The sequence below is a fragment of the Saccopteryx leptura genome, chromosome 3 (assembly GCF_036850995.1).
Source record: "Saccopteryx leptura isolate mSacLep1 chromosome 3, mSacLep1_pri_phased_curated, whole genome shotgun sequence".
In the NCBI taxonomy this organism is placed as follows: domain Eukaryota; kingdom Metazoa; phylum Chordata; class Mammalia; order Chiroptera; family Emballonuridae; genus Saccopteryx; species Saccopteryx leptura.
The window spans coordinates 351,175,128-351,187,780 of NC_089505.1; positions in this window are offsets into that span (position 1 = coordinate 351,175,128).

Below are 12,653 nucleotides of genomic sequence, written 5' to 3' on the forward strand. Positions count from 1 at the left end.
TCCTGGCTGTTTCTACACTCAGACATTCCCAAGTTGAACCCTAATGTGAAAAGTTCAAGAAAGGCCTTTGATTGGTATAATGGACTGTATGTTTGTGTGCCCCCAGATTCAAACATTGAAACCCCTAATCCCCTATGTGATGGTATTTGGAGACCGAGACTTTGGGTGGTGATTAGGTCATGAGCTAGAAGATCACATGATAGGATTAGTGCTCTTCTAAGAGAAGACAGGAGAAAGCTTGCACCTGTGTTCTTCACCATGTAAAGATACTAACCTACTGATATCTTGATATTGGGACTTCCCAGCATCCAGAACATGGAGAAATAAGTTTGCTGTTTAAGGCACCTAGTCCCTGATAATTTGTTATTGCAGGACAAGCAGACCAAGTAACTAACTTGGCTTGAAGCATACCAAGAGACAGAACTCAGGGAACAGATTCTTTTGTTGAAAGCCCATCTCTGATACTTATGAACTGTGTGACTTCAGAAAATTACTTAATTTTTCTGAGCCTTATTATTCCCAGTAGTAAAATGTGAATGAAAAATTGCTTACCCAATACAAATGTCATGAGATGAATGACTTAATATTTAAATATGTGCTTAGAATCACTATCAATCAACTGTGCTCATGATAAGCAATATTTTCAACTCCTATTAGAACTACATGACTAGAGTAAGAAAGGGGTGTATGGCTGTGGCTGTGGCCATGCAGATTCACATGGATTTCAGGCAGATGGTAAAGGAACTGTGGAGCAGGAGGATGGTGGGCCATTCCAGTTTATTGGAGGCTCACAAAGACAGGCAAGCCAAAAGAAGTAAGAAAAGGAAAAATACAAAGGGAAAGGAAAACCTGGTTTTTGCAGTGGACGGCAAGGGGTCAGGAAACCAACTGCACCTCTCAGATGTGATCTCCTTCCATCGCTCATGACGGGAAGCACTTCCATCCTTGCAATAGTGCTGTCACGTGCTCCTGCACCAATTGCACAAAGGGCTTGCAGCCGGTAAACCTGTGAGCAAGCCTAACACAGCTATTTTCCCCACAAGGGGTATTTTCTCCAAATTATAAGGATTTCTATGCCCCCCATATGGGAGGGATTACAAGTTAGAGAAAACACATTGACTGCTCCTAGAAGAAAAATGTTACCCTATTAAATTCAATTTTAAAAAAGAAAAATTAAAATGTGCAATATTCATAATATATCAACATTGATATCCTTATACCTCTTAAATCATGGTCTAACACAAATTATATATTGCAATTTTTTGAGTTTTTTAACTCTTTGAATAGTGAGTTTTTTGTTAACTCTTTGAGTGAGGACATACATGAACATTCCCACTACTCAAATGGTTAAGTTTAACAGCAGATAGTACCGTTTTATTGGTTTTTGTAATTTATTGAATTTATTGCGATAACATTAATTAATAAAATTATATAGGTTTCTTTTTTAATAAAGATGTTATTTGTTTTAGAGAGAGTAGAAAGGGAGAGAGAGAGAGAGAAAGGTGAGGAGGAGGAATGGGATGCATCAATTCATAGTTGCTTCTTGTACATGCCTTGATTGGACAAGCCAGGGGTTTTGAACCAGCGACCTCAGAATTTCAGGTCAATATTTATTCAATGCATCACCATAGGTCAGGCTCTTGGTTTCAAGGGTACAATTTTATAATACATCTTATGTATACTGTATTGTTTGTTCACTACCCCAAATTAAGTCTCCTTCCAGCACCATTTTCTCCCCTTTAGTACTGGTTTATTGTTGATAGTAAGAATATTTGTTACAAAATCCTGCATCTGTTAACGTCTTTCTATGGGAACCATATGAAAACACTAAAGGCTAAATAAATGTGTGTGCTAAGAAAACATTAGTCAAGTGAATCCATTAAGGCATATCACTACAGTGTCTTGGAAAGTCTGAATCCATGGAAATAGGTAACTTAACAAATGACTGCTCAAATACTTACATATGTCAGCATAGCACAAAGGAGGAGGGGATTGGTAGTTATTCCATTGCGAGAATTTATAGTTTGCTGATGGGAATGGCTCAGGAGCTCTTGTTTTGCCATCAGTACAAGTATTACGTTAAATTAAGATGCAATACTAACAATAATGTTTGGGCTTATAAGGTTCAGGCATTTGCCAGAAAGTATATCATCTTAGTTTTAGAATTCAAAAGTTTATTGCTCTTATGTAGTGTCTAATATGTTACAGCATTTTAAAATATAAGATTGGTTGAATTTGTTTCTCTTTGTGGTTCCAACTTAAAAGTCTTATCACCAAGGGACTTTGCATGGTTAGAATATGAAGTAGCCAGATACCACCAAGAGATTTAATACAAATATTGTGCATGGAATTGCGGTTTCATAGTGTACACCAAGACATGTGGTTTAATACTATGTTTGAAAAGAACATATAGACTTCAGGTTGTTATAAAGTTTATGTAGGAGTTCATTATGGCTTTACTAGACTCCCTTAAATTGAATACAAAAAATAAACAAAGGAAAAGTGAGTTGATTAAAAATATGCACAAGAACAACCTAAGCTATTTTCTGACATGACAAAAAGAGTTTTGAATATTTTCAGTAATATTATTTTGTGTGTGTGCATGTGTGTGTGTGTGTGGTATACATGTATGAATGTACTTAAACACCTGCAAAGATATATATTTAAGACCTCAGAGGTGCTGATGATGGCTTCCACTGAGTGAGTCATAAATGTCAGGTGTCAATTTCTTTTGACTCACTGAACACATTTTCAAGATGGTTGCAATTAGCTACCCAGACTGTGGAGTAAAGTAAGTTTTAGTGTGAAAGATAAAAGCTTAATAATAACAATAGCTTTGTATTGATTATTTCAGTAGGTATTTTACATATGTCAGTTCAAACAATGACAAATATTAACTAGATTATTATATTTTTTAAATTGATGTAGTAACTTGATCTCATATCTATTTCCTTTGCTGGACTGTAAGCTGTACAGGGAAGGGTCAATATTGGTTTTGTTCCCTGTTTTACCCTAGATCTCTGGTCGGCAAAGTGCAGCTCTTTGGCCAGTTTAGGAGTACCCTAATTAAGTTAATAACAATGTACCTACCTATATAGTTTAAGTTTAAAAAATTTGGCTCTCAAAAGAAATTTCAATCGTTGTACTGTTGATATTTGGCTCTGTTGACTAATGAGTATGCCGACCACGGCCCTAGATCATAGAGCACAGCATTTGGCTCAATAAATATCTGGTGATTAAATAACCTTCCATGACATAGTTCATTAATTTATGATTAAAAATGATAAGTAGCTTGCTCATAGAACCAAGGTTAGCAAATAATAAATCTGGAATTAAAATTCAGATAAAATTGAACCCAGAATGAATGCGTCCTTTTTCATGCATAAACTTTTCAAAATTATTGTAGTAAAATCCATATAAAAATTTAACATTTACCATTTTAAACAGTGTACTTTCATGGTGCTTAATCCATTGACAGTGGTGTGAAAGTATCACCAATATCTAATTACAGAACATTATCATCACATGAAAAGGAAACTCTGTCCCATTAAGTAGTCACTCTCAATTTCCCTCCCACAAGCTTCTGACATAATCTACCTTCTATCTCTATAAATTTGTCTATTCTGGCTTTTTTTTTTCCACTCAGCATAACACTTTGAATGACCTTACATCTTGTAGCATTTAACTATATTTCACTCAGTGGCTGAATACTATCTCATTTTATGTATGTAATATATTTTATTTATTTATTTAGCAACTCATGGACACCTGGGTTGTTTCCACCTTTTAGTTATAAAATAGACATTCTGTGACAGACATTCATGTAAAGTTTTTAAACACCTCTTTTCAATTCTTTTGGGTATACACACAAGAGTACAATTTCTAGTTCATATGGTAATTCTATGTTTGACATATTGAAGAACCACTAAGCCATTTTCAACAGTGACTGCAGAATTTTTTATTCCCATTAGTAATGTATTAGGTTTGGAATTCCTCCACATCCTCACCAACATTTATTTTTCTTTTTTAAAATAATTACAACTATTCTAGTGGAATTAAAGTGGTATCTCATTGTGAATTTGGTTTGCATTTCCCTAATGACTAATAACGTTGAATATCTTTTTATGTGTTGAACATTTGTATATATTCTTTGCAAAAGTGTCTGCATAAGTTCTTGGCTCATTTTTGAATTGGGTTACTTTTCTTTTTTTTTTTGAGGTGTAAGAGCTCCTTATAAATTTTGGATACAATTCTCTTGTCAGATACATGATTTGCAAATAAATTTTCCTAATCTGTATGTTGTCTTTCTATTCTCTTGATTATGTCATTTCATGCACAAATTTTTTTTATTTTAATGAAGTATAATTTCTTTCTTTTTAAAAATTTTTGTGCTTTTGTGCCATATCTAAGAATCTATTGTAGTCAGCTGATCTTTCCCAAGGACCAAACACACAGAAAAAGAAAAGTATAGTCTCTTTAACAAATAATTTTGGGAAGATGATATCCAGAAGCAAATTTATTTAATATGACCAATTTCTTATAATATACAAAAAAATACCCATAATAGAATAAAGATTTAAACCTAGGATTGAAATCCTTGACAAAATATAGGTAGTCTGACTAGGCGGTGGCACAGTGGATGGATAGAGTGTCAAACTGGGACGCAGAAGACCCAGGTTCAAAACCCCGAGGTCACTGGTTTTAGCGTAGGCTCATCTGGTTTGAGTATACCTCACCAGCTTGAACCCAAGGTCACCGTCTTGAGCAAGGGGTCCACTTGGTCTGCTATAGCTTCCCAGTCAAGGCACATATGAGAAAGCAATCAATGAACAACTAAGATGCCACAACAAAGAATTGATGCTTCTCATCTCTCTTTCTCTCTTCCTGTCTGTCTATCCTTATCTGTTCTCTCTGTCTCTATCACACACACACACACACATTTGTGTGTATGTATATGTAAAAAACTTCTTGACAATGATTTCCTGCATTTGACACTAAAAGCACATGCAACAAATTAAAAGAAAAAATAGATGAAGGACTACATTAAATCAAAAAACCTTCTGCACAGCAAGAAAAATGATCAACAAGGTGTAAAGGAAATCTACAGAATGGGAGAAAATATTTGCAAACTATATCTAATAAGGGGTTAATAGTTAAAATATCTAAGAATCTCCTACAACTAGATAGGACACACACACACACACACACACACACACACACACAAAAGAACCCTTAATTTTTATAATGAAGAAAGGACTTAAATAGACTCCAAAGAAAACATGGAAATGAGCACCAGGTGTTTGAAAAGATGTTCAACATCACTAATTATTAGAAAAATGCAGATCAAAACCACCTCACACTCTTTGGGATGGCCAATATCTAAAGGAAAAGAAGTAACATGGAGCAGCTGCAAGCTTTATTCACAGTTGGTGAGAATGCTGATTGGTGCAGCCACTATGGAAAATAGTATGGAGGTTCCTCAGAAATTAAAGATAGACAAAATATGATCCAGCAATGCCACTTCTAAATATGTATTTACAAACACTGAAAGGAGGATTTCAAAGAAATAACTTCACCCTCATAGTCATTATAGCATTATTCAAAATAGTCAAGATATAGAAAAAATCCATGTAGCCATCAGCATATAAATGGAAAAAGTAGTGCAGTTGTCTCTTGCCATATTATGGTTCACTTTTCACAGTCTGACAGTATCACAGATTTTTAAATTGTATATGTCTAATTTTGTTTCGTGGATTTTTCGCCATATCGCAGAATATAGGTATTTTTATATATTTATTATTTCAATTATTTTTGCAGTAAAATAAGCAAAATAAGCATAGGAAAGATTAATAACAATGTGGGAAAAGTCTATAAGAGTGTGGGGAGGGTTTATAAAGCCTTAAAATATATATAAATAATAAAATAAATAAAAGGTCTCTACTTAGCGGATTTTCACCTATTGCAGGGGTTCTGGAACCTAGCCCCCATGACAAGAGGGACCACTGTATGTAGATACAATATATATTGCTTAGCCTCAAAAGAAGAAGAAAAATCTTACCACTAGCAACCACAAGGATATACCTAGAGGACAATATGCTAACTGAAATAAACCAGTCCCAGAAAGGAAAATACTCATTATTCCCCTTTTATGAAGTATTTAAAATAGTCAAACTCATAGTAGCAGAAAATATATAGAATAGTGGTTACCAACAGCTGAAAGACAAGGGAAATCGGAAATTGTTGTTCGATGGGTATAAAGGTTCAGTTATGGAAGATGCTATATTCTAGTGCAATGGTCGGCAAACTCATTAGTCAGCAGAGCCAAATATCAACAGTACAATGATTGAAATTTCTTTTGAAAGCCAAAATTTTTAAACTTAAACTATAATATATAGGTAGGTACATTGTTATTAACTTAATTAGGGTACTCCTAAACTGGCCTTCGCTAAAAACGTCCTCAATCTGATTGAGTACGTTCACTGAGGTCGACCCTTTCCAACTCTCCCATTCACACTTATCTTGTATACTTGTTTCGTCTATCTCCTTTTGTTCATCCTCTCTGTATGTCCACACCACCTCAACATACCTTTCTCAGTCCTCGACACTATATCTTCTTTTACTGCACAACACTCCCTAAAATTACCTTAATAAACTTTACTTAAAGTTTTAAGTCTTAGTTAAACTATAAGTACGTTGAATAAAACTTGATATCATACTTAATAACAATATTATCTATTGATAAAATTAAATTGTAAGGTATCCATAAAATTAAATCATGACAATGACTGACAAACACTAATGTGAACAATGGCCTTGCTCCTTGGAAAGCTTGGGTAAGTCAGGTTTGTATATGTTGTTTTTAATTTTAGGCACTATTCCAGGTTCTCAACAATAAGACGACTTCTCAATTTACTCTTGATAAGGTTCATGCTTGAAAATGATTGTTCACATGACTATGTAGACCCGAATAAGGAAAGAACAGCAAACGCTAGTTTTTTCAGCTGATTATATGAGTCAGGAATACTATTCCAGGTGTGGAAAATCAACATATCTTTCTTCTCCAGGTCTTTCAAAGCAGACCACTTGTGCTGTGAACTAAGCTCACATTTGTTTTTCTCCAATATTTCTATATCAGCACAAAGACATTCAAATTTTGAGCTCCACAATTCTTTGTTTTTTTAAATTCAGCAATTGCATTTCAAAGTTGCCAATGTCAGTATTAAAGGGAGAAAATTTTAATTGTTACAGTAGCATTAAGAGGTTTTTTAACAAAGGCTAATGACAATTTGCTGTTTTTGAATTCCTGAAACCTGTTGTGAAAAGCTTCCATCAAAAGTGTTGTTTTGAAATAGCAAATGTCAATAGCAGAATTATTTTCTTGGCGATGCTTCAACAGGCTTGAAAAGTTAATCAAAGTTTCTCTTTCAAGATCTTGAGCAAAAAGAGATGATTTGTTTTTGAATGAAATAACTTCTTCTAACATAAAAAAAAAATGTGTTTCCTTTCCCCTGTTGTTTATGATTAAGCTGATTTAGATGAGATGTAACATCTACCATGAAATAAAATTTTTGGATCCACCGATCATTTGCTAGTTCTGGATAGTGAACACCCTTCTCAAGGAGAAATGCTTTAATTTCTGTTAATAAGGAAGCAATATATTTCAAAACATTTCCTCTTGATAACCAACATACCTTGTTATGCAGCAGAAGATCTGCGTACTCGCTGTCCATTTCAACTAAAAATTCTTTAAATTGGAGATGATTAAGAGCTTTAGCTATAATGGAGTTGATAATCTTAATTACCAATTCCATAACTTTGCAAATTTCTTCTGGAAATATATGTACACAAAGCTCTTCTTGATGAATAATACAATGATAAGTAAGTATCTCATAATTAATTTTTTCTTTCAATATAGCAACAAACCTGTTTCTTACACTGGTCATACTTTTTGCTATGTCTGTTGAAATTGAGACAATTTTATCGAGTGGAATATGATATTTTTCCATGCACTCAATTACAGCATTTGCTATATCCTCTCCATGTGTTTGACCTTTGAGTGGCAATAATCCTAAAAGTTCTTCTTTACGACCTGTAGATGAAATAAATTGTATAAAAAGTGAAACTTGTCTGACCAGGCAGTGGCGCAGTGGATAGAGCATCGGACTGGGATGCGGAGGACCCAGGTTTGAGACCTCGAGGTTGCCAGGTTGAGCGTGGGCTCATCTGGTTTGAGCAAAGCTCACCAGCTTGGACCCAAGGTTGCTGGCTCGAGCAAGGGGTTACTCGGTCTGCTGTTACTCAGTCTAACCCTCCGGTCAAGGCACATATGAGAAAGCAATCATTGAACAACTAAGGTGTCACAACAAAAAACTAATGATTGATGCTTCTCATCTCTCTCCATTCTTGTCTGTCTGTCCCTGTCTATTCCTCTCTCTGACTCTCTCTCTCTTTCTCTGAAAAAAAAAAATGAAGCTTGCGCTGTATCATTTATGTCACAAGACTCGTCAGCTGCTATTGATAAAGAGACTCGTCAACTACTATTGATAAAGCTGAAACCAATTTAAGATATTCGACTTGCTGGGTGGTTATATTCGAAGATATTTTGACTGTTCTATCTTTCACTGTTTTAGCAGACAATGGTAACTCTTTAATTCTTTTAGAATATCTGCTTTGTTCTTAAAATTCCAATATAACTCATCAGATGCATTTATAAAACAACTTTTCATATATTTGCCATCTGTATATGGTTTTCCTCTCTTAGCAATCTCTTGACTAACCACAAAACTTGCAATATTAACATTGTTGGGTGATGGCATTCAGTAATTAAATACAGAACTTGATTTTTCTTGACTCTTCCGAAGTTCCTCAACTGCTTTCTCCCTTGCATCACCAACAGGATATTTAGTACTAAATGACACGTGTTTAGTTGTAAAGTGTCTCTCCAAATTTGATTTCTTGTTATGAGCCAATTTTTCCTGCAAATAAGATAGGTCGGAAGGCCATTTAAGTTTTGAATAAACATGAAAGTCTCGGTCCATTCAACTTTAAATTCACCGTTTTTATCTTTCATTTTTCTTTGCTTATTCTTTGTAGCCATGTCAGACATGGCACCTAAAAAAAATGTTTCATTTAATAATAATAAAGCCACCAACACAAAATAATTACAATTCTTAAATTGATGACAAAAATACCTGTAGGATTTGCAGCTGGTTGGAAAAATACAGGTAACTTTATGCTTCGAGTAGGTACTTTTGTCACCTGCTCGTGATTTGCTGACACAACTAGCAGTAACCACTGTACAATGAGACTGCTGACTGACTGGCTTACTCAAATCATGAATGAATCGGGCATGCCTCCCCCCCGCGCTGAGTATCCCACGGCCCATCTGTGCCACGTCTGGCGTCTCCCGTCACCCCACAGACCGACACCCCTGTGTGTACCTGCATGTGGTATTTTGTGGAAGAGCCACACTCAAGGGGCCAAAGAGCTGCATGTGGCTTACGAGCAGCGGTTTGCCTACCACTGTTCTAGTAATCTCCTGCACAATAGAGGACCTATAATTAATAAGAAAGTATTGTACACTTTTAAAATCCTTTAAGATGTATTTCATGCTGAATGTTTTTTAAATACATACACATGGCAAAAGAAAAGGTGATGGGCTCTGGCCAGTTAGCTAAGTGGTAGAGCATTGGCCACATGTGGAAGTCCAAGTTTGATTCCTATTCAGGGCACATGGGAGAAGTGGCCATCTGCTTCTTCACCCCTCTCCCATCTTTATCTCTCTCTTCTTCTCCCACAGCCAAGACTCCAATGGTTTGAGCAAAGTTGGCCCAGGTGCTGAGGATGGCTCCATAAACTCACCTTTGGTGTTTAAATAGCTCAGTTACTGAGCAACAGAGCAGCAGCCCAGATGGACAGAGCATTGCCTGGTAGGGGGCTTGCTGAGTGGGTTCCAGTTCAGGGCACATGTAGGAGTCTGTCTCTGCCTCCCCACCTCTCACTTAATTAAATAAATAAACAAATAAATAAATGGTGATGAATATGTTAAGATCTTGATTCTGATGATGCCATTAAGGGTACATGTGTATGTTCAAACTAATCAAGGTATATGCATCAAACATATAAATGTCTTTTTTCTTTTTAAGTGAGAGGAGGGGAGATAGTGAGAGAGACTCTGCATGTGCCCTGATGGAATCCATCTGGCAACCGCTGTCTGGGGCAGATGCTCTAATGAACCTAGCTATCCTCCACACTTGAACCAATCAAGCCACTGGCTGTGATAAAGAAAGATAGAGAAGAGAGAGAAGGAGGGGAAGAGAAGCAGATGGTCACCTTTTATGTATGTTCTGATCAGGAATCAAACCTGGGATGTCTGCATGCCAGGTTGATGCTCTATCCACTGAGCCAACTAACCAGGGCCAAAATTTCTATATATCAATTATATATATCAATAAAGTTTCAGAAAAAGCTAGTGAGAATGTGGGAGTAACAGTTCAGGAATAAAAATGTTTAAAACTATGAGAAAAAGTATAGTTACAAACAGATAAATAGTTGAAAAGCAACACACTTTTAAGAAAATAATATTAAACATTTTCCCAAAGGCGCTCAACATCACTAGTTATCAAGGAAATGCAAATCAAATCTGTAAGATAACAGATAACACCTTATACATGTTAAGATTATTATTAGCAGAAAAACAAAAAAGAACAAGTATCAGTGAGGGTATAGAAAAAGCAACCCTCATACACTGTAGTAGGAATATAAACTGGTGCAACCACTAAGGAAAACAGTATGAAAGTCCCCTCCCCCCCAAATTAAAACTAAAACTGCCATACAACTCATTATTCCTACTTTTGGGTATACATCCAAAAGCTATGAAATCAATATGTTGAAGAGATATCAGCACTTCTATTATCACTAGCCATTATTATTCACAATAGCCAAAATACTGAAGCAACCTAAAAGTCCATCAACAACTGAAAGGATAAAAACAATGTATGAGTGTGTATGGATTGTTACTCTACCATATAAAAGAAAAAAATTGCATCAGCATAGATGAACCTGGAGGCCATTATGCTAGGTGAAATAAACAAGACACAGAAAGCCAAATACTGTATAGTCTCACTTACCTGTGGAAGCTAAAAAAGTCAAAATCGCAGAGTCAGAGAGTAGAAGGGAGATTGCAAGGGGCTGGAATGTAGGGGAAATTGGAAGATGTTGGCCAAAGGGTAAAACTTTCAATTATAAGATAAGTAAGTTCTGAATATTTGAGGAAACAGCGTGGTGACTTAGTTAATAATACTGTTTTGTAGACTTGAAATTTGCTAATATAAGAGGTCTTAAATATTTTCAGCTTATACACACAAAAATAAATCATTATGTGAGGTGATAGATGGGTTATTAGCTTGATATGGTAATCATTTCACAATGTATAGGTATGTCAAATCAAAATGTTATACAACTGAAATTGTCAACTTTTATTTGGTCTGAATTTATTCTTTTGTATGGTCTAAGTTGGAGGTCTAGTTTGATTTTTTTGCATGTATCTGCTCAATTTTCCCAACACCATTTATTGAAGAGACTGTCTTTATTCCATTATATGCTCTTGCCTAGTTTGTCAAATATTAATTGACCATAAAGGTACAGGTTTATTTCTAGCCTCTTGATCCAATTCCATTTATCTATATGCCTTGTTCTTATGCCAGTGCCATGCTGTTTTGGTTACAATGGCCTTGAAGTACATAGTTTGATATCAGGTAGTGTGATATCTCCAATTTTGTTCTTCTTTCTCAAGATTGCTAAGGTTATTCAGGATCTTTTTTGTTTTCATAGAAGGTTTTGGAAGAGTTGTTCTAGATCTGTGAAACATGCCATTGGTAACACCTATCCTTCTCAAACTATTCCAAAAAATTTGAGAGAAGGGAAGATTTCCAAGGTCTTTTTAGGAGGGAAGCATTATCTTAATTCCAAAACCACATAAAAACATTACAAAGACAGAAAATTATAGGCTAGTATTCCTGATAAATATAGATTTTGAATCCTCAACACAATATTAGCTAATCAGATCCAGCAATACATTGAAAACATCATACATCATAATCAAGTGAGATTTATTCCAGGAAAAAAGGTTGGTATAACATTCACAAATCAACAGATGTGATAAACTACATAAATAAAATGAAGGATAAAAATCACATGATTATATTAATACATACAGAAAAAGTGTTTGATAAAATCCAGCATATATTTATGTTAAAAACTCACAGCAAAGTGAAAATAGAGTAAACACACCTCAACATGATAAAGGCCACATATAACAAAACCACAGCCAATATCATACTCAATGGGAAAAAATTAGAAGTGTTTCCCTTAAGATCTTCCTATATAAATATATAGGAAGAAAAATTAATGTATATATTAAAGTAACGTATATAAAATAATGACAAGTAAGACTTTAGTAACTTCACAATTCTGTAGTGATCAGTACAGAATAATAGCTTCAATCTTCTCTGGAAATAAAAATTATTTGAAGGATGTTGGAAGAAGTAAAGATTTGAAAAGAAGGAGTACCCTAAGGTACAACAAGGTCTCTAGGAAATCTCAGGGAGTAGATGAGACAAGGTTGAGTCCATGCAATCTGACACAATAGAATC